Source organism: Leucoraja erinacea, chromosome 3 (genome assembly GCF_028641065.1).
Source record: "Leucoraja erinacea ecotype New England chromosome 3, Leri_hhj_1, whole genome shotgun sequence".
NCBI classification, from domain to species: Eukaryota; Metazoa; Chordata; class Chondrichthyes; order Rajiformes; family Rajidae; genus Leucoraja; species Leucoraja erinaceus.
The window spans coordinates 92,690,038-92,714,289 of record NC_073379.1 but is presented as its reverse complement, the minus strand read 5'-3'; the positions used below and the strand labels follow the sequence as shown (position 1 = coordinate 92,714,289).

The window sequence follows — 24,252 nt, the reverse complement described above, 5'->3', positions numbered from 1 at the left end:
GACCAGCAGAGGAGGACAAAGGGCTTAATTAGGAAAGGGAAAATAGATTATGAAAGAAAACTGGCAGGGAACATAAAAACTGACTGCAAAAGTTTTTATAGATATGTGAAAAGAAAGAGATTAGTTAAAACAAATGTAGGTTCCTTGCAGTCAGAAACAGGTGAGTTGATCATGGGGAACAAGGATATGGCGGACCAATTGAATGACTACTTTGGTTCCGTCTTCACTAAGGAAGACATAAATGATTTGCCGGAAATAGCAGGGGACCGCGGGTCAAAGGAGTTGGATGAATTGAGTGAAATCCAGGTTAGCCGGGAAGTGGTGTTGGGTAAATTGAATGGATTAAAGGCCGATAAATCCCCAGGGCCAGATAGGCTGCATCCCAGAGTACTTAAGGAAGTAGCTCCAGAAATAGTGGATGCATTAGTAATAATCTTTCAAAACTCTTTAGATTCTGGAGTAGTTCCTGAGGATTGGCGGGTAGCAAACGTAACCCCACTTTTTAAGAAGGGAGGGAGAGAGAAAACGGGGAATTACAGACCAGTTAGTCTAACATCGGTGGTGGGGAAACTGCTAGAGTCAGTTATTAAAGATGGGATAGCAGCACATTTGGAAAGTGGTGAAATCATTGGACAAAGTCAGCATGGATTTACAAAAGGTAAATCATGTCTGACGAATCTTATAGAATTTTTTGAGGATGTAACTAGTAGCGTGGACAGGGGAGAACCAGTGGATGTGGTGTATCTGGACTTCCAGAAGGCTTTCGACAAGGTCCCACATAAGAGATTAGTATACAAACTTAAAGTACACGGCATTGGGGGTTCAGTATTGATGTGGATAGAGAACTGGCTGGCAAACAGGAAGCAAAGAGTAGGAGTAAACGGGTCCTTTTCACAATGGCAGGCAGTGACTAGTGGGGTACCGCAAGGCTCAGTGCTGGGACCCCAGCTATTTACAATATATATTAATGATCTGGATGAGGGAATTGAAGGCAATATCTCCAAGTTTGCGGATGACACTAAGCTGGGGGGCAGTGTTAGCTGTGAGGAGGATGCTAGGAGACTGCAAGGTGGCTTGGATAGGCTGGGTGAGTGGGCAAATGTTTGGCAGATGCAGTATAATGTGGATAAATGTGAGGTTATCCATTTTGGTGGCAAAAACGGGAAAGCAGACTATTATCTAAATGGTGGCCGATTGGGAAAGGGGGAGATGCAGCGAGACCTGGGTGTCATGGTACACCAGTCATTGAAGGTAGGCATGCAGGTGCAGCAGGCAGTGAAGAAAGCGAATGGTATGTTAGCTTTCATAGCAAAAGGATTTGAGTATAGGAGCAGGGAAGTTCTACTGCAGTTGTACAGGGTCTTGGTGAGACCACACCTGGAGTATTGCGTACAGTTTTGGTCTCCAAATCTGAGGAAGGACATTATTGCCATAGAGGGAGTGCAGAGAAGGTTCACCAGACTGATTCCTGGGATGTCAGGACTGTCTTATGAAGAAAGACTGGATAGACTTGGTTTATACTCTCTAGAATTTAGGAGATTGAGAGGGGATCTTATAGAAACTTACAAAATTCTTAAGGGGTTGGACAGGCTAGATGCAGGAAGATTGTTCCCGATGTTGGGGAATTCCAGGACAAGGGGTCACAGCTTAAGGATAAGGGGGAAATCCTTTAAAACCGAGATGAGAAGAACTTTTTTCACACAGAGAGTGGTGAATCTCTGGAACTCTCTGCCGCAGAGGGTAGTCGAGGCCAGTTCATTGGCTATATTTAAGAGGGAGTTAGATGTGGCCCTTGTGGCTAAGGGGATCAGAGGGTATGGAGAGAAGGCAGGTACGGGATACTGAGTTGGATGATCAGCCATGATCATATTGAATGGCGGTGCAGGCTCGAAGGGCCGAATGGCCTACTCCTGCACCTAATTTCTATGTTTCTATTCCCCCTATTCCCTACCTTTTTCCCATTTTCTTGTGAAGGTGATGACCTTAGTTTCGAAAGCACAATATGCAAATTAATACATTTTCTCTTTCAAATTTAGGAAGGTAGCCTATTGACTCTCAATGTTGAGCTACATTTGAAGGAAAATATGGGAAAACATAATCTGATGTCTGGTGACACCTCTTAAGAATTCTTTTTATTCCATCCACTTCCACTCAAAACTGCTTTCTTCATCTGCCTTTCCATTCGGATGCTAAGAGCTACTGTTGAGATCCTGTGTCTGTTGAGACTGGATTTGTGGTCTGCCTTTAGCCTTTCAATGTCACAAAGGAAAAATGGTTGTGGTTTACTTGAAGAAGGTTCTATCAGCCCCAAGACTTCACTGTAGGAGTTTGTCAGATAACTTTAAGAATAAGGAGTAAGCCATTTAGAACGGACACGAGGAAACACTTATTCTCGCAGAGAGTGGTGAGTCTGTGGAATTCTCTGCCTCAGAGGGCGATGGAGACTGGTCCTCTGGATGCTTTCAAGAGAGAGCTTGATAGGGCTCTTGAAAATAGCGGAGTCAGGGGATATAGTGAGAAGGCAGGAACGGGGTACTGATTGGAGATGATCAGCCATGATCACATTGAATTGCGGTGCTGGCTCGAAGGGCCAAATGGGCTACTCCTACACCTATTGTCAATTGTCTATTGGTAGAGAGAAGCAGCAGAAAATGATCACGGCTCTGATGGTCCAAATCTGATCTCTGGTGCTCTCTATGGGAGATTTCTCCCTCTGACCATGAGGATTTCCCATGGTTGCTTTGTTTCAGTGAAACCCCTCAACTGTAGTTGTGTGATAGGACTATTGGAGGGAGTTAATCGGGATGTAAAAAATAAGAGGTTGCAGCAAATTAAATGGGAAAAGCATATGCTAGTTGGGTCAAATGCACATAGTCTCCTTTATCAAAAGAAATATGAGAATATTTGGGCCAACTATCTTCATATACTCATCATTAAACTTTCTACCATCATAAGGTCAGAAATGGAGATGTCTGCTAATTCTAGCACAATGTTCCAAATTCATTTGCAGTACTTAAAAAAAAAATTCAAAGCAGATCATATGTGCACTTAGTGAGTCCAAGATAACACTCGGGCAAGGGTTGTGAACAAATAAGTAATACTTGTACCACACAGAATATCTTCATTCTGACAAGAGAGCATCTAGCCACTGAGCGCTGACATTCAGCAGTACCTGTATTACATTGTTACATTTCTCCGATGAATGATTTTGCGAACGATGATCAGAACCTGACGTCTGTCTACTTTAATACTGGTCAGAGGCTGGGTATCTTTCAGTTATCAGCTCACCTCTTCACTTCCGGATCCTATTCTCCATCTCCAAGTTGCAACCCAAGAGTATGAGGAAATGTTGTCCAGTTTATCCAGTTCTACAACACTTGAAAAGTTTGTTACCATCCAGGACTGTGCTTGACTGCCATCCCAATCACCATCTTAAGTTACATTTGCTTGACCTATCAGGGCTCGAAATTAACGGTTGCCCGGGTGCCATTGACCACTCAAAGCGCCGCCGGGCAACTTAAACACCGAGTCATTTTGCCCGGCTTGGCAACTAGATACTGGTTTGTACCGAAGATAGACACAAAAAACTGGAGTAACTCCGCGGGTCAGGCAGCATCTCTGGAGAAAAGGAACGGGATGTTTTGTGTCGGCGGTGACGGCTGTATTGCGTGGGCAAGATACTAGGTGCAAGGTGACGAAGCGTCGCAGCGAATGACGGGCCCCGAGGAGCGGCAGCGGCTTTAGCTCCTTCTCCTCCAGCCCCGATAAGGACCGCTGCCTGCAAACCCGCTAACCAAAGATAAAGTAGCAGAGCTCCGCTATAGGATCTTTGCCGCTAACAGCGCTTTTAAAAGGCCGGGAGGAGGGAGGGAGGGGGAGGCCTCGGCGTGCGGGAGGTTTTTTTTTTAAAGCGGTTTTCGCCGTTAGCGGGATTGCGGTCGCGGCCGCTGCTGCTGCTGTGCGGGAGCCGTTATTCGCTGCAACACTTCTGAAGCAGCTGCACCATAGACCCTATAGCTGTAGGATCTTTGAGCTGCACCGCTCTTCCCCGCACCTTGCTGTTGGCTGCCGGAGGTGGTGGCGAGGAAATCCCAACGGCCAAGGCAGTGGGGCGATGTTGTCCAAGGAGCGCTGACCTTCCTTCCTCCTCACCCTCTCTCTCTCTCTCTCTCTCTCGCTCTCTCTCTCTCTCCCATCCATCCCGTACTGAACCCCCCCATTCAACACCACTGACATTCCCTGTGCTCTCCCCTCACAATTTTACCTACTCCAACCAACACGTACTAATTCACCTGCCTCAATCCATCCATTCTGCACCGACTGCCTTCTAACCCCCCACCGGCCATCTATCCACCCCGCATTGATTCACACACACCCCCTTCCCTGACCCTATTGTCCTGGAAATGTCTTCAGAGCGAATATTGACTATGTTTGATAACGGAATGCAATCAAATGTGTTTTAATTCCCAATGTTATTATTTGTTTTAATCCATAAAGACGGATTAATTAAATTGTGAACACGTGAAACATTAAAACCGCAGTGTTCGATTGTCACTGCTACCGTTGACACGTTATTACAGAATTCATTTTAACGGCAAATCAATGCTCTTACTATGGAGTATCAGTACTGTAGTTATTTAATGCGCAACATTCACAACTATACGTTTGCATATATGTTACCATGGTCCAGGATTTATTGACACAGGTTGATCATACGCTGAATAATCCAAACACATTTTTGTTTGGAAGTGGAAAGAACTAATAGAAATTGCATTAACTGCAATGTGTAAAAAGAGTTGAGATACTGTCTTATAATTTTACTGCATGTCATTGTCTATATATCATGTCTTGATTGGTGAATGTTTAGTTTGTGACTTTATTTGAAGCAGAAATAATATGTGAATGCTTCATTGAGTATAATTCCGACCGGTAACTACGTGCTTTATCCGAGCACATTATCGCACGAGTCTTGAAAGCCATCTTAAATGACCACCTAAACTGTCATTTGGCAACCTAAAAAGCTGTCAAGGTTGCCCGGCTGGCAACAGGGAAAAAAAGTTAAGCGAGAGCCCTGCCTATACATTTGAGGAGTTGGTCATTTAGGACTGAGATTAGATATTTCTTTGCCCTGAGAGTTCTGATTGTTTTGAATTCTTTACCCAAAGGCTTAGTTGCTGAGTATAGTCATGACTGATATTAATAGATTTTAGCCCTGAAACAAATCAATGAGTATGAGTCTGAGTACAGGAAAATCGCACTGATCTTATTGAACGTCACAAAAGAAAAATGTTTTTTTGCTTCAAATCAGTTCTATCAGCTCCAGGTCTTAGATCTTGTTACATTTGAGAGCCGGCACGAGGGACTAGATGTCTATTCCTGTGAATCTTTTTTTTTTTTTTGCCTGTCTTCTGAACTATTATTTAATCAAAGTGCTTTGCTTGTAACCTTAGTTGGAGATTTTGTTCACCGGCACATAATGGCACACTTCTTCTCTTTCATTTAAACAGGTGTCCAGTAGTGTGGCAGAGCATCTGGCCCATTCTTTGCAAGACTGCTCCAATATTCAAGAAATCTTTCAAACCCTGTATTCTCATGGATCAGCTATTTCTGAGAGCAAAATCCGTGAATTTGAGGTGGAAACAGAGAGGCTAAACAGGTAAAATGCGTATTACGGCATTAGTTTTAGGAGGAACAGGAATATATTTGAGTTGTACCAATGGCATAGCTTGATCTATACCACTGCCACAGCACACACTGAGTTCCAACTTCACAAATGAGCTAATTTACTAATTGCTGATTTGTACAGACTTTCATTTCTTTCTCCTTAACAAAGAAGAGAAAGTGTGCGCATCTTTAGCAGATGTTTTTCGTTTCAGCATCAGCAAATTGAATCTGAATCTGAATCTGTTTCAGCATCAGCAAAGTTTGTGAATAGTTGAGTTATTGTTCTGTGAAACTGACAAATTGGGAATGAGTAGAAGCCAAATGAATATGTACATTTATTTTACACATTGCTTCATGAAATTGCATCCTGGAAGTAATTTTCAGGGTAGCACACATATGGGAGTTCTAGCTTAATATAGATGAGTGTGATGTAGCAGCAAGCTTATTAATGAACACATTGATAGATGTTCAAGAAAGAGAATTTAATGTGATGTCGAACAACTTATTTCCCGTCTGGAGTAATAAATATTTTCTGCCTGATTTCATTTGAATTTTTTTGAGGATGTGACTGAACTAGAGGGTAGGAAATGTGTTTGTGTGTTAATTATATGCATTTCAAGAAGACTTTTGATAACAAATCTAAATATAAAACTTGTGGACATAAAGGCAAACTACTGACCTGGTCAGAAATTGGCTTTGTGTCAAAAAATCAAGTTTTATAGTAATAGCGAGGCACAAAATGGAGGGCCAAATATTATTGCGGCTCCACATATATCATTAAAATGTTATAGACAAAGTTGCAACATAACCAAAGCCTGGCTGGTAAGATGCTGCTTTCTGTAATCTAGATGATTAGAATAGAAATGGCAGTGGTTCTGTGACATTTATACAAACTTTGGTTTAGATCAGTACTGAGAGCTGTTCTCTGCACCTCATTAGACAAAAATATTGGTCTTGCAGGTAAAGCAGACACATTTTAAGAGACTCTACCATGAAATAACAAGCGGAGTTCACCCAAACTATGATAGTCTTCCTGAAACTTTAAAAATTGGAAGATTGTGTGATCAAATTATTCAAAAATGTTAAAAGGAACTAATACAGAGAAACTATTTTTGTTGGTTCGGGAACTTCAGTGTCGTACTCCTAAAATTGATGCCAAGCTTTTTAATTGAGACAAATACATCGATAGATGCTCCTGAACACATCATCAGTGATGTAACCTGGGGTCATTGGGTGTTTCGGGTCTTTCAACATCAGACACCCTCACCCAGGCGACCCAGCCGTGGTTGATCAGACCACAACTTGTGTTCAGGTGGCATTCGCTCCTCCCCATGGACCTCCTCTCCTGATCCAGAGCCATCTCGAGGCCTTCTACGCTGCCTCTGTGGTGTTCTTGATGGCCTTTCTCCTCACCACTCCGTTTATGCCCAGTGCACTCAAGACTTTGTAGAGCGATTGCCCTGCAAAACCTCTGCAGCCAACCTCGATGGGCATACACCTTGCCTTCCAGCCCTGCTTGCGGCAGTCTATGACCAGCTCTTCATATTTGGTCTTCTTCCTCTCGTGGGCCTCCTCCAGACGGTCCTCCCACGGCACAGTCAGTTCCAACAAGACAATGTTTTTGGTCGCCTCTGAGACCAAGAGGATATCTGGCCTCAGGGTGGTCGTGGCAATGTGCTGTGGGAACTTCAGCTGTTTCACCAGGTCTACGGAAAGCTGCCAGTCCTGTGCAGTCACCAGGATTCCTGACTGATTCCTGGCTGCTGTGGTTCTTGGCAGCTGCACTCCGGCCTTTACGAAGGTGATCATCTGGGTGGTGGGGCGTGCTCGTCTACAGCTGCTGATTCCCATGCTGATGGCTTCTGCATTGGGTTTAAAAACCTGATCGTGACGCCATGTGTACCGGCCCTGCCCAAGAGCCTTTGGGCAACAGCTCAGGATGTGTTCCAATGTCCCCTTGCCTGAGCATTGCGGGCAATCTGGAGATTCTGCTTTGCCCCAGATGAAGAGGTTCGATGGGCTGGGCAGGACATCATACACTGCCTGGACCAGGAACTTGATGCGCTGTGGTTCAGCCTGCCAGAGCTCAATCCATGTGACTTTTCGGTCCATGGCCTGCTCCCACCTTGTCCAGGCTCCCTGCTGCCTCAATCCAACTGCTCTGGTAGACCTCTCCTCTCCACCACTGCCCTCACTTCCTCCTGGACCAGCCTGTGCCTCTCCTTCCCCTTGGCCTTGTCCAACTGGGGAGTTGGGAAGATTCCTAGACCAGCTCTTCCCTGAATCACTGCTCCCACCAGGACTCTGTGGCATATCCGGGACTCTGCTTGCAGCACGGCTTCGCCGGCTCTCCATTTCCTCCCAGTTTTCACCTCCACCCCTGCCTGAGCCACCTTGGGGTCACTGGAGTCCCTGTACAGCATCACCTCTCTGGCCCGAGTCACCTTGAACTCCTCCTCCAGGGACTTCAGGGGCAGCTGGAGCTTGGTGTTATTTCCGTAAAGGGCGATGCTGCTAAGGCTCCTGGGCAGTCCCAGCCACCTTCTGAGAAAGCTGCTGACTTTCCTCTCCAATCTCTCCACGGTGGATATTGGGAATTCGTAGACAAGCAATGGCCAGAGTATCCTTGGCAGGATACCATGCTGGTAAATCCACGCCTTGAACTTGCCGGGAAGCCCCGAGCGGTCCACTGCTCTCAACCAACTCTCCAGCTCCTGACAGGTTGCCTGGACAGATGCTGTATCCTTCAGGCTGCTGTTAAACACATTGCCAAGACTCTTCACTGGCCTTTTGGAGACAGTTGGGATTGGTGACCCTTCGATGCTGAAGCGGAACCTGTCAATGACTGCCCTTCAGCACCAGTGACCTTGATTTTCCTGGCTTAAACCTCATCCTTGCCCAACCAATCAGTTTCACCAACCCCTGCAGGATCCACCTGCCTCCTGGCACTGACTCAGAGGTGACAGTCAGGTCGTCCATGAAGGCTCTGATTGGTGATTGGCGCATTCCTGACTTGGTCCGAGGGCCCCGGCACTCTGGCTCAGCAGACTAGACGATCATGTTCATTGCCAAGGCAACAAGGATCACAGAGAGGGTACAGCCTGTGATGATCCCAACATCCAGTCTGTGCCACTCTGATGTTACTGACCCTGATGAGACTCTCATGCTGAACTGGTTGTAATAGTCCAGGATGAGATCTGCCACTTGGCCCGGCACATGATGCTTGGCCATGACTGTCTGGATCAGCTTGTGCGGGATGGAGCCGTAGGCATTGGCCAGGTCAAGCCAGAGCACTGTCAGGTCTCCCTTGTTCTCCCTGGCTTCTCTGATGAGCTGGGTCACCACTCCCGTGTGCTCTAGACACCCCGGCACTCCAGATAAGCCTCCCTTTTGCACTGAGCTGTCGATGTAGCCATTGCTGGAGAGGAAGTTGGTCAGCCGCCTCGCCATTATGCTGAAGAAAATCTTGCCTTCAACGCTTAGCAAGGAGATGATCTGAACTTATCGATCTTTCTGGAATCTTCCTCCTTTGGGATCCAGACTCCTTCAGCGAATCGCCACTGCTGCACCACTTTTCCTCTCCTCCAGATTACTTTCAGGATCTTCCACAGCCGTTTCAGTAACAAGGGGCAGTTCTTATAGACCCTGTAGGGGACTCCGCTCGGGCCAGGGGCTGAGCCAGCTCTTGCTCTCTTCACAACGTCCTGGACCTCTTTCAGGAGTGGCTCTCTACTATCAAACTCCTTGATGGGTGGAGGTGGTTTTATCAGGATGTTGCACTGGCCCAACTCCTGCTGCCTGATGGGGTCACTGTAGGTTGTCTGGATGTGCCGGTCGATCTCCTCCTTAGAGCAAGCCAAACTCCAACTGCGCTTCTGCCTGAGTAGTTGTTTGGTGAAACTGAAGGGGTTGGCTATGAAGGATGCTCGCTTCCTGGCTCTTTCCTTCCGGCGTCTTCGGTGCCACTCAGCTCTACGGAGGGTCATCACTACTTTCATAAGAATACTTCTGTATGAAAGTAGTGGTACGAATTTGAATACCACTTCCACTAAAAAAAAAAATGATTCACGGGCATTTAACCATCTCAAGTTTAAAATTTTAACTAATACCGAAGGATATAGTGCAGAAGTAGGTGTATTGAGTATATTAGAAATTAATGGATTTGAATGATAAATCACCTACTGCTGTTGCTGTGATGGATGGACTAAGGGCAAAAGAATATGGATATACAACATAATTTATGTTCCCCTCTTACCTCAATATTAGTGAGCAATTTAGGATTAGACAGAAGACCATTCACTATAATGGTTGCCTTCCCCTTTGTGTGTGTGTGTATAGTCCACTTGTTGTGTAATACTAATCTCAGTGTAAATGCAGCTGTCCTTCTGTGATGGGCCTCAGAGGTTTGTCAGTAAGAGAACATTAGTGAACAGAAAAATTCCCATCTATATCATGAACCACCAACTGGCCCAAAGTCTACCATCATCTTCTCCACGATTTCCACAAATATGGTGATGTACAGGTACAATGAAAAATCTTGCTTGCAGCACACCAGTCACATAGACAGGTCAGGGATAAAGTTGGAGTTACAGTGGAAGCAAAGTTTATAAGCAGGTTAGGTTTATTGTGAAGTGGAAGGAAAATGATACATGGTTTTCAAGTTTTTTTACAAATAAAAAACTGAAAAGTGTGGCGTGCAAAAGTATTCAGCCCCCTTTACTCTGATACCCTTAAAAAATATCCCCAAGCTTTGAACATCTCACGGAGCACTGTTCAATACATCATCCGAAAATGGAAAGAGTAGTATAAATGGCAGGCCTCAGAGGTTTGCAAACCTATCAGTGAACAAAAGCACATGGCCCGAACACCCAAAAGGTGATAAGGCCGGGCAAGGAGTTAGGCAGCTTTGAACATCTCAGAGACTGTTCAATCCATCATCCGAAAAGAGGCCCATGGTAACTCTGGAGGAGCTGCAGAGATCCACATCGCAGGTGGGAGAATCTGTCCACAGGACAACTATTAGTCTTGCACTCCACAAATCGGGCCTTTATGGAAGAGTGGCAAGAAGAAAGCCATTGTTGAAAAAAAGCCATAAGAAGTCCCGTTTGCAGTTTGCCACAAGCCATGTGGGGGACACAACAAACATGTGGAGGAAGGTGCTCTGGTCAGATGAGACCAAAATTGAAGTTTTTGACCTAAATGCAAAAAGCTATGTGTGATGGAAAACTAACACTGCACATCACCCTGAACACACCATCCCCTCTGTGAAACATGATGGTGGCAGCATCATGCTGTGTGGATGCTTTTCTTCAGCAGGGACAGGGAAGCTAGTCAGAGTTGATGGGAAGATGGATGGAGCCAAATACAGGGCAATCTTGGAAGAAAACCTGTTAGAGTCTGCAAAAGACTTGAGACTGGGGCGGAGGTTCACCTTGCAGCAGGACACCGACCCTAAACATACAGCCAGAGCTACAATGGAATGGTTTAGATCAAAGTATATTCATGCGTTAGAATGGCCCAGTCAAAGTCCAGACCTAAATCCAATTGAGAATCTCTGGCAAGAATTGAAAATTGCTGTTCAAAGACGCTCTCCATCCAATCTGACTGAGCTTGAGCTATTTTGCAAAGAAGAATGGGCAAAAATGTCAGTCTCTAGATGTGCAAAGCTGGTAGAGACATACCCCAAAAGACTTGCAGCTGTAATTGCAGCGAAAGGTGGTTCTACCAAGTATTGGCTCAGGGAGGCTGAATACTTTTGCACGCCACACTTTTTAGTTTTTTATTTGTAAAAAAATTTGAAAACCATGTATCATTTTGCTTCCACTTCACAATTATGCACCACTTTGTGTTGGTCTATCACATATAATCACAATAAAATACATTTACGTTTGTGGTTGTAACGTGACAAAATGTGGAAAAGTTCAAGGGGTATGAAAACTTTTGCAAGTCACTGTACATTCAGATTATACATAATTTAGCCCGAGTCTTGCTGCAAGCAAGATTTTTCATTATACCTCTACATCACTGTATTTGTGCAAATGATGATAACCTGAGATTAGATATGACTTTATAAAATGGCAGAGCAGGCAGAAAGGGTTATAAATCTACTCCTATTCAAAAGTCACATGTTAAAAGCATGTTGTCTTATTTGGAATAATCTTGGTTTAATTCTATTGTCCTTTAACAGTTACGATTAAACAATTGATAAAATTCATATTTTTGTCTATTTCAGTCGTATTGAACATTTGAAATCTCAAAATGACCTTTTAACCATTACTCTGGAAGAATGCAAGAGCAATGCTGAAAGAATGAGTATGCTGGTTGGTAAATATGAATCCAATAGTACAGCGTTAAGACTGGCACTGCAATATAGGTAAATGTAATAAATTCAGATTTATTTTTCCCCACACCTTTAGCTCTAATAATATTTTCCCAATTCTGTTTTTAATTCTTTAAAGACTATGGTGACTTCCTTCCCTCCCCTTTCCTTATTTTTGTAATGAATTTCATGAGCAAAATAAATAATATGAGGATAATATAAACAACCAGAGGGAGCCCTGTCACGTGGATCCTGAGAGCAACCCCTAATCTATCATGAAATTAATTATTTCACTGTTAAACCTATCCAGATTCCAGTCAATAGCTTTAAAGTAGAAATTCACAATAATTGAAAAAGGACTGTCAAGAATTTTATCATGCAACCACAAGAGAGCTATAAATGCAGACAAGTAGAACCTAGAGATCATCCACTCCTGACTCATCCCTTTACAATGCAAACTTTGATTATATCTAAGACTCAAGCCTTTGGGTGCAATCCAGTTGGGCCTTGTATATTTTCAAATTCAAAAGTGTAATGCACAATGAATAATTTCTGGGTTTCATGTGTCCCGAAGACTGGTGCTCATAAGGCTATAGTGTGGCTAGGTGGAATTTAGTGGATGAAGCCAGCTCCAATTTTCATCTCCTACATAATGGTGGTGAGAGGAGCAGCATTTGCAAGTTCTTCCATAAACATTTACAGTAGGTTAAGCCAGGCCCCGTGTCCCAGCAAGCTGTCCATACACATCTTTGTAAAATAACTCCCAGTGCCAGATCATCAGATCTTGTTTGGTGACTCTGTATAGTGTTTAGGGAGTTACTGAAAATTTGTACTTTCTGCTCGAATTTGAGTATATTCATAATAATATTCTGAGCAGGTGGTTGCAATTTTGGTTCTTCTGCATTCAAACACATATGAAAAGGTGCAGCCAAATGTCCTGTCACTTCTCCGAGGAAATACCTATAGTTATGTCAGGAAGCATGCATTTCCTTGTAAAATCCAACTAGTAATAGATTGCCATTAAAAACCGTAAAATAGATATAAAGTCAACTGTTGAAGTCATGTCAATATACCTTATGTAAACTGTTATTGCAAAAATAATGAAAATTCACCAAAAATACCAATTGTGCACTTATGATTGCTTTATTTGTCCATTTGTTTTGTTGCAAGTTTTTATTTATTTGCAAATTATATAATGTTGGTATAATTTCCAGTTGTTAAATATGATTACTTACATTTGTATCTAATGTGCTTGTATTCAAAGTGAACAGTGCATAGAAGCCTATGAGTTATTATTGGCACTAGCTGAGAGTGAACAAGGACTCATTCTGGGTCAATTTAAAGCTGCAGGCGTTGGATCTGTTGGTGAGAATCAAACATTTGTTCATCATTTCTCTTGCATCTTTCTTTGTATATTTAAACTAACCTCATTTGGTCCCTTGATCACGCTGACACAGGAGTAAGCTCCACCGCCCGCTGTCCTGCTATCCATCGCCCGCTGACCCGCTCCGCTCTATGATCTTTGCTCTTGAGCTGGTCCCCTCACTGTTCGGTCCTGGCGGGCCACTCGCAGCCACCCGAGCTACTTCCCTCCCCGGCGGCAGTCTGAATTTAAGGATTTGCGGGAAGAGGCTGACATGAGCGAGGCCGGCGAGCGGCAGGAGAGAGGTGTTCAGACGGAGAGCACTGCCAGAGGTGAGCGGGCAGGCAGAAGGTGTAGAGATGGTGGCCGGTTCCGCTGTCCGGTCCCGGTGGCCGCTCGCAGCCCCCCGAGCTACTTCCCTCCCCGGCCACAATGTGGTGGCTCCGCACCGGAGCACCGCGGCAGCGGTGAGTGAGTTAGTTGTTGGCATGATTCCCGACCCCCTCCTTCTCAACGCTCCTGCCCCTGCTGACCCGGGCCAGACTCCCCACACGCTGTGAAAGGAACACTCCCCCCAATTGGTCCCTTGAACTAGCATTGTCATTCAATAAGATCACAACTGATTCAACCTATCCTGGTGTGCTCCCGTTTTTCCCACCATCTTTCCACCTGCCGTCACTCTTCACCCCCCACGCATTCAGTCATTCAGAATGGAGGAGATCTGGAAGCCTTGGGCAAATTGAATTTTTACTCTCTTTATTTTTAGCTATTTATTTATTTATTTATTTATTTTGAGCATGAGATATTCTACGTCCCGCCCTCCTTTTTTCAAAATGTAAGAACTCAAAATGGGGTGCGTCTTCGACGCAGGTGCGTCTTCTTTGACGGGAAATACGATCGATACAATCAAGCCGATCTCGGGTAGAATGGAAAAGATACAAAGTGCAGAATATAGTTCTCAGCATTGTAGCAAGTATAATGTCCGCAATAAGATAGAGATGAATCAACAGTACCCTAGTTACCCGAGGGGAAGCTGTTCCTAAGCCTGGTAGTGTGTGTTTCCAACCTTCTGTATATTCTTCCTGATGGGAGCAGGGAGCAGGGAGACGGAGGAGTGCCAGGATGGGACATCATTGATCACAAATTCTTTTATTTGTTTTTAAATCTTTGAATGGCCTCGCCCCGCCTTACCTCTCTGAGCTGCTCCACCTATATGCTCCTACCCGGTGCCTCAGGTCAGCGGATCAGCTGCTCCTTGAGGTACCAAGGTCTAAGCGGAAGCTCAGAGGGGATAGAGCCTTTTCTGTTGCTGCACCGGCACTCTGGAACACCTTGCCGTGATCAGAACAGGCCCCTTCACTGATCTTTAAATCCTCCTAAAAACGCACTTTTATTCTCTGAGACAATTTTTAATGCCTGTTTTTTATAGTCCTGTCGTCTTTAATGGTTTTAGTAGTTTGTGATAACTTTTTGTTGATTTCCAATGTACAGCACTTTGTGGTAACTGATGTTGCCTAAAAGTGCTTTATAAATAAAGTTATTATTATTATTATTTATTAATGGAATCAATGGTGGGTAGTTTGGTATGTGTGATGAACTGGGAACTATCCGCAACTCTGCAATTTTTTGCCATCTTGGAAAGAGCTGTTCCCACACCAGCTGTGATGCAACCTGACAGTTTTCTTTCTTTGGTGGATCTGTAGACGTTTGTAAGAGTCATTGGAGACATGATCAATTTCCTCAATCTGGTTCACAACAAGGAACATAAAGCTCTCAACCCTTTCTACTTCGGCACTACCCCTCTCTGCTGGACAATAGTAACGAGGTTTCAGGGCTAACATCTCATTCTTTACACCCCTGCATCATTAATCTGTGTGCTCCCACCCACTTGTCTTCCCATGTTTGACCAGTTCTCCAAAACTTGTAAATATCTGTTTGCTGGATGCCTAACCGTATACCAGCAAATAGCAGGACAAAAATATAGTACAGATTATGATGGGCATCAAACAAGAATGGGAAACGTCTCATAAAAGCCAGCAGACTAACAGAATATGAGATGCATGCAAGGCAAATAAATGTGCATTAAGGTTAACAAATAATGCTCATACAGTATAATATTACCAGGAAACTGAATCCGAGCAAAAGCTCTGTGACTTGTCCACCGTCATTTATAACCTAAGGAATATCAGGCAACAAACAAAAGAACACCTAATGAGACCGAATCCTTGATCTGGGGGAATGTGAAAATGGTGCACAAGTTTAAGTTGCTGGAATAATTGAATAGCAGGCACAGAAATGAGAGGGAGTGGCTGATCCTGGTGCAGAAATTGATTTATCCCAAAGGCATTGATTATAAATTCAAAGTGTAAGTTACGATTGCCTCATGAGAGCTGTGAAATTACAATTATTATTTTCTAAAATATCGCAACTAGAATCATAATCGCGGTAGAGTTTCTGCCCTTACAGCGAATGCAACCCCGGAGACCCGGGTTCGATCCCGACCACGGGTACTGTCTGCACAGAGTTTGTACGTTCTCCCTGTGACCTGCGTGGGTTTTCTCTGAGATCTTCGGTTTCCTCCCACACTCCAAAGATGTACAGGTTTGTAGGTTAATTGGCTTGTTAATATAAAAATTGTCCCTTGTGGGTATAGGATAGTGTTAATGTGCGGCGCGGACCCGGTGGGCCAAAGGGCCTGTTTCCGTGCTGTATCGCTAAACTAAACTAAACAATCATTACAAAACGAGTAGATTGTTGTACAATCCTATCTTGTTTATGAATATCCTTTAAGATTAGAAATTGGTCATCTTCACGTCGACAGGCCTAAATGTAACTGCAAAGCCATAGTAATGTGCTTGACTCTTACATGGCCAAGCAAGCCACTCAAATGTGTTGCAACCACTATGTTTGAAAGGAGGACAGAGTTGGAGAAATCACCAAGCAGGAACCTAGCCATTAACTCTGGATGTGATAAAGTTACTCATACCCCTGTCAACTTTGCAAAGCCTTTCTTGCAAATATATACATTTGCAGAATTGCACCATAGACTATTTTTAGCCTGGATTAGTTATCCAAATTAAATGAAACTTTATGAAACCTTGACCTGAGGTTGTGTGACGTCTCTTAGCATCTGGTCAAACCTTTCCCCTGATTAACATCAATTCCATCGTTCAGCTGATTAATCATTGTTCTTCCATATAGAAGAAGCGCTGAAAATAGCAAAAGTCCAATCTAAAAGGACACAAAGTGCTGGAGTAACTCAGCAGGTCAGGCAGCACATCTGGAGTACATTTTAAACATCTCACATTCTGCTCTATTCTCTGGCCTTTGTTCCAACCATCTGCCAATCAAATACCCCCTCGCCTATGACCTATTGCCTGCCTTGATTTGTTCTGCCTCTCCCCTTTTGCAGCTTCTTCACTCTATTCCCCGCCCCCCTACAATCAGTCTGAAGGAGGGTCCTGATGCAAAATGTCACCTATTCACGTTCTCCAGATATGCTGCCTGACCTACTGAGTTACTTCAGCATTTTGTGTCCTTTTATTTATCAACTAGCATCTGCAGTTCTTTGTTTGTACAAAAGTATAATCTACTTGGATTAGCCATTGTCACCATGCAGGGTTTATGGCAGATGAGGGCTGTAACTGATCTTAACATGGCAGGTGCCTTTGTCCATGATAGGATTGGTAGACGACCAATATATAGTCCTTGTGGAGACTTTCTATCCTCAAATGAAAGGCACCTTCCATTTTGGATAATAATGCTAGACAGGGAAACATTTACAACTGGTTTGGCATCATTAAGTCACTGTACTCTCTCATCATCAGCAGCAAGGTATAATGTCACATCAGTAAGTCATGATTTATCATTTCCACATCTGCCATTCCAGACAAACTGGGGATCAACCCTGGTTCAATGAGTTCAGGTGCAGCAACTAAAAATTAAGTGTCACATAGGTGGAACTGCAGCATAGGATTACATGCATGCTGCATAGCATGAATTTGTCAGCTGAGAACCTGACTCCATACCTCATATACAGCCCTGTTTCCAGAGACGATATTCTATACCCAACCATAATCCGCTGTTTTGTCATAACTATTCCTACAACACTGTAAGATAGGGTACTGTCTGATTCACCTCTACCCCATTGAGGACATTGGACTTTGTTTCTACTACTGATGTGCTACAATGCTGAGAATTATATTCTGCATTCTATGTTTTTCCCTTTGCTCTACCTATTGTAGTTTGGGTTCATTGTATTTGTGCACAGTATTATCTGATTTGATTGGATAGCATGCAAAACCAAGCTTTTTGCTATACCCTAGTATATGTGACAATAATAAATCTAAACCCAATGGAAATGGGAATGAATGTTCGAAATAATGGTCTCCATCTGGTTCCAAATTCAAAATGAGCGCAATCCCCTTTGGTTCACTTTCAAACCGTTGCTGTGAAGAAGTTGAGTTAGGTCATTAGGGGTGCAAAATTTGTGGAAGGGCTTGAAAATTTCTGGCATGCAAACTGTTTGGGGTACCTGTCATATCCTGGGGAGGACCTGTAGAAGTTTGGTGAGAAGGCTAATTTGTTGAAACTATCAGTTAAATTACCTACAGTTTGGTTAAGAAGGAACTGCTGATGCTGGAAAATCGAAGGTAGACAAAAGTGCTGGAGAAATTCAGCGGGAGCAGCAGCATCTATGGAACAAATTAGTAATAATCTTTCAAAACTCTTTAGATCCTGGAGTAGTTCCTGAAGATTGGCGGGTAGCAAATGTAACCCCACTTTTTTAAGAAGGGAGGGAGAGAGAAAATGGGGAATTACAGACCAGTTAGTCTAACATCGGTAGTGGGGAAACTGCTAGAGTCAGTTATTAAAGATGGGATAGCAGCACATTTGGAAAGTGGTGAAATCATTGGACAAAGTCAGCATGGATTTTACGAAAGGTAAATCATGTCTGACGAATCTTATAGAATTTTTTCGAGGATGTAACTAGTAGCGTGGATAGGGGAGAAACCAGTGGATGTGGTGTATCTGGACTTCCAGAAGGCTTTCGACAAGGTCCCACATAAGAGATTAGTATACAAACATAAAACACACGGCATTGGGGGTTCAGTATTGATGTGGATAGAGAACTGGCTGGTTTCAAGAGTAGGAGTAAACGGGTCCTTTTCACAATGGCAGGCAGTGACTAGTGGGGTACCGCAAGGCTCAGTGCTGGGACCCCAGCTATTTACAATATATATTAATGATCTGGATGAGGGAATTGAAGGCAATATCTCCAAGTTTGCGGATGACACTAAGCTGGGGGGCAGTGTTAGCTGTGAGGAGGATGCTAGGAGACTGCAAGGTGACTTGGATAGGCTGGGTGAGTGGGCAAATGTTTGGCAGATGCAGTATAATGTGGATAAATGTGAGGTTATCCATTTTGGTGGCAAAAAACGGGAAAGCAGACTAATATCTAAATGGTGGCCGATTGGGAAAGGGGGAGATGCAGCGAGACCTGGGTGTCATTGTACACCAGTCATTGAAGGTAGGCATGCAGGTGCAGCAGGCAGTAAAGAAAGTGAATGGTATGTTAGCTTTCATTGCAAAAGGATATGAGTATAGGAGCAGGGAGGTTATACTGCAGTTGTACAGGGTCTTGGTGAGACCATACCTGGAGTATTGCGTACAGTTTTGGTCTCCAAATCTGAGGAAGGACATTATTGCCATAGAGGGAGTGCAGAGACGGTTCACCAGACTGATTCCTGGGATGTCGGGACTGTCTTATGAAGAAAGACTGGATAGACTTGGTTTATACTCTCTAGAATTTAGGAGATTGAGAGTGGATCTTATAGAAACTTACAAAATTCTTAAGGGGTTGGACAGGCTAGATGCAGGAAGATTGATGTTCCCGATGTTAGGGAAGTCCAGGACAAGGGGTCACAGCTTAAGGATAAGGGGGAAATCCTTTAAAACCGAGATGAGAAGAACTTTTTTCACACAGAGTGGTGAATCTCTGGAAACTCTCTGCCACAGAGGGTATTTGAGGCCAGTTCATTGGCTATATTTAAGAGGGAGTTAGATGTGGCCCTTGTGGCTAAGGGGATCAGGGGGTATGGAGAGAAGGCAGGTACGGGATACTGAGTTGGATGATCAGCCATGATCATATTGAATGGCGGTGCAGGCTCGAAGGGCCGAAGGGCCTACTCCTGCACCTAATTTCTATGTTTCTAAAAAAAAAAGATTTTGGTATTCTCTAAATTTAATTCAAGCATTCTATTTTTGAATCTTGACCACAATACTGCCTTCTGGAAACTCATTTATCTCAATCAGGAACCTGTTAGTTGGTGAAATTAATTTGCAATTCTAAAATATGGCAGCACAATACTCCCAGTGAAACGATAAACGTAGATTACATAACTTTCTGCAAAATTGGGTTTTTTAAATTATCGTGGTGGGCATCATCTATTATATAATTTATAAAGTAAACAAACTTTTAGTGTTTCTACTAGAAGGGTAAAAGTATTCTCATCGCAGGTGATCAAAAAGGTGAAGAAAACAAAACAATGATGTTAAAGAGAGCGCATGACTGCAGGAAGACAGCAGAGAATGCTGCAAAAGCACTACTAATGAAACTTGATGGTAGCTGCGGTGGAGCATGCACTGTGACAGGATGCAATATACAGCCTTGGGAAAGTCTGTCTTCGCACAGTCACACCAGGTAAACAGTTCAATTTTAAAATCTTGTTTTGGCTTGCATTTGGACTTATTTATTTAAAACTAGACCAAGTGCAGACCCGTTGGGCCCGGTCCAACAACGCAATATTCCACCACTCACCCATAGCCCCCAACTGCGCAAACGCGGCTGGTGGGTTCCCGTTGTGATGCCAGAGATCCCGTTGTGACGCGAGTTACGGCAACCCTCCCCCCCAACTGCACAGGCGCGGCCGGCTGCGACGTGTTAAAATTAAAAAATGGTAATAACTCGTAAAATATAAAATCAATGTGAACGCATCTCCTCTCTTGAGTCCCCTATGTCACTCCTCCATTAACCTCCCTCTCCCCACCCTCCGCCAACCCTCCTCTGCTTCCTCCCCTCCCCTCCTCTCTCTTCCCTCTCCCCTCCTCCATTATCTCGTCATCCCTCTTCCCACCCCTATCCTCCACCATTCCCTCATCCCCAGCACTCCCTCCCCTCCTCTTCACCCTCCCTCTTCTTTCCCCTCTCCTCCTCCCATCCCCACTCCCTCCCTCACCTCTCTCTCCCTCCCTCCCTCTCCTTTCCCTTATCCTTAGTCACTCCCTCCCTCCCACCATAACCCCTCTCCCCTCCCTTCCCCCTTCCTCTGCCTCTATCCCTCTCCTCCCTGCTCCACGCCAGAGATCCCCGTTGTGACGCAAGTGGGATTGTTGTAACCCATACATTGTGGTTTCCATTCTAAATAAGAATTATTCAGTCTAATTAATTGAAACAATTTGATTTTGCCCTGCTCACAATTGCCAGAGATCCCCAGAGATCATAATGTGGTATTCTGATATAAATCTTCAGTTACTGCAAATTAATGCAACCATGACTATATGAAGCTTGTGGCTGGATGCAAATGCAGAGCAGCACAATAAAGAGGTTGTTATCATTGTTGTCATACTCACACACCATGGAAACAGGCCCTTCGGCCCAATTTGCCTATGCTGACCATGATGCCCCATGTATACTAGGAGAAGGACTAAGTGAACTTTGTTGCCTTCCATCACAACGAAGAATGCAGTGGTGGATGAATTAAATTCTATTGTGTATTGTGTGTTCATTTTAAGTGTATCGCTGCTGGCAAATTTATTTCACTGCACCTTCGGGTGCATGTGACTAATAAAATTGACTTTGACTTTGATCATTGTTTTGCTGTAGAATGAACCACCGGCCAATGAGTTTTGAGGCATTTGTTTGAACTTGAGCAGATAGGATGTGTCTATACACTTCAGAATTCATTATAGACAACATAGATAATAGGTGCAGGAGTAGGCCATTCGACCCTTCGAGCCAGCACCGCCATTCATTGTGATCATGGCTGATCATCCACAATCATTTATGCTACTATCGTCAGCAGTTGTATCATCAATGAAGATAAGTGAGCCAGTTCCTTCAGCAGCCATACATGCCCAGGCCATAACACTCCCACCACTGTGTTTCACAGATGAGGTGGTATGCTGTGGGTCTTGGGCAGTTCCTTCTCTCATCCATCCTTTCCTCTTGCCATCACTCTGATATAAGTTAATCTTTGTCTCATCTGTTCACAAGACTTTTTTTTCCAAAACTGTGGTTGCTCTTTTAAGTAATTCTTGGCAAACTGGAACCTGGTCATCCTATTTTTGCGGCTAACCAGTGGTTTGCATCTTGCAGTATGGCCTCTGTATTTTTGTTCATGAAGTCTTCTGCGGACAGTGGTCATTGACACATCCACACCTGACCCTGAAGAGTGTTTCTGATCTGTTGGATAGGTGTTTGGGGATTTTTCTTTATTATAGGGGGAATCCTTTTGTCATCAGCTGTGGATGTCTTCCTTGGCCTGTCAGTCCCATTGCGATTAGTAAGCTCACCGGTGGTCTCCGTAGTGTCAGATTTTTATATTGTTCAAGGAATATTTCCTCTAGCCACTATGATTGAAGACATGAGTTCAGATTATCGAAACGCATTCACGAGCTCTCCACGCGACATTCAATGCCGTCGAAAGATAAATAATCTTCAAAAACACTTAATTAACATCTTGCAGTAGTGGCCTCTTATTTTTGTAGTAAAACAGTAAGAATTCATCCAAACTTCTGCGGACAGTGTACATTTTGACTTACTCATAGTCAAACTCTGCATGGAGGAATTCTGTGTTGGATCCCCCATGCTTCTTCTTTATTATAGGGGGAAACTACTAGGTCATCTGCGTGAGAATCTCCTTGGCGCAAACAGTGCCTCCGACTACATATAAGCTCCCGGTGGTCTCCGTAGTGTCAGATTTTTATATTGTTCAAGGAATATTTCCTCTAGCCACTATGATTGAAGACATGAGTTCAGATTATCGAAACGCATTCACGAGCTCTCCACGCGACATTCAATGCCGTCGAAAGATAAATCTTCAAAACACTTAATTAACAATTAATAGTTTCTTTATTGTTGTAGTAAAACAGTAAGATATTCATCCAAACTTCTTGCTTAAGTACATTTTGATCTTACTCATAGTCAAACTCGTGCATGGTGGAAACCTGTGACCTCTCCCCCATGCTTCTTCAAACTAAACTAAAAACTACTAGGGCATCTGCGTGAGAATCTCCAGCCGCAAACATGCCTCCGACTACATATAAATCCCACCCACATAATTACAGGCAGATAAAATTTTAAGGTAACTGTTTATAGTTATAACATACTGAGTTAACCTAAATGGCTACTACACTTTCTTCCTAATAATGTTCCAAACAGTTGATTTTTGTTAACCTAAGGTTTGGCTGATATCTCTAACAGTTTTATTCTTGTTTCTCAGTCTCATAACAGCTTCTTTGACTTTCATTGGCGCAACTTTGAGAGTAGGGAAGATTCAAACAAGAGGACATGACTTGAGAATTAAGGGACAGAACTTTATTGGTAACATTAGGGGGAACCTCTTTACTCCGAGAGTGGTAGCTGTGTGGAATGAGCTTCCAGTGGAAGTGGTGGAGGCAGGTTCGATTTTATCATTTAAAAATAAATTGGATAGGTATATGGACGGGAAAGTCTCAAATTGTGGAGTACAGCGGCAAATAAATAAATGATGGGTCTTTGTCCCTAACACTGTAAGTGCTTCATCTTCAGGGACCCAAGTAAAATCCTTATCGTGGGTGTTATCTGTGTGGAGCTTGTACATTATCCGTGTAATGTGTGTATTAACCTTGGGTACTCTGTTTTTTTTTCTCCTACTTGCCAGTGACGTGCTGGTTAGTATTGTGATTAGCTGTTATAAATTGCCTTTAGTTATGAAGGATAATGGCTGGAAAGGAGGAGGGGGATATGGGAAAGGAAAAATGAATGGCCTGATTCCAAGCTCTGTGACTGATATATAGAATGACATAGTGTTTTGTGTGTTAATGGGTGTGGGTGGGAGAAGAGAGTAGTGGGAAATAAGTGAAGGTATGGAATTGCTTTAAATGCCAGCATGGACACACATGGCTGATTTTTTTTTTCCAGTTTTAAGATTTAATGAAATCTTGTTGGAGGGGTTTTTTATGTTAAATAAGTACGGGTTGTCACACTATCTGTCATAAACATTAAAGTTTAATGCCAGTAAGCCTGTGGAGTGGAGAACATTGCTAGATTTGACAAAGAAACACTAACTACATTTTTTGCACACAAAATGCTATTTATTAGTAAAGAATAAAATGTGTCCTATTGTGCAATAATGCTTACTCATTAAATTTATTTATAAATATAATTGCAAAATTATAAAAAGTATGAATATTTATTTTGAAATATCTCCCTGATTCATTGTTTTTGTCTCCTTAGTACTACAAGTTCAACTGCTAGTAGCTGTGATACAGAATTTACAAAAGAAGATGAACAGAGATTGAAGGATTATGTTCAGCAACTAAAGAATGACAAAGCAGCAGTTAAGCTGACTATGTTAGAACTGGAAAGTGTTCATATTGATCCACTTAGTTATGACATTAAAACGCGGGGAGATGGCCAACGACTTGATTTAGAAAATGCCGTTCTAATGCAGGAGCTCATGGCCATGAAGGTGAGCAAGAATTTCACCATTTTTGGTAGTTTCGTTTTAATTGCATTTAAAAGCTGTTGAGATATATTTTTGCAAGCCAATATTCTTTTGGCCGAGATATTGCTACTTGGGGGTCTGCCATCTGCGCGTGCTGCTTGGGTAACTGTTTGTCTTGCACTTAATTGATTTAAATA

General features: G+C 43.4%; 1 pseudogene; it reads left to right on the top strand.

The window, feature by feature from the left end:
* LOC129695831 (colorectal mutant cancer protein-like) overlaps positions 1-24,252 on the top strand; it is a 130,561-nt pseudogene that overhangs the window by 94,248 nt on the left and 12,061 nt on the right.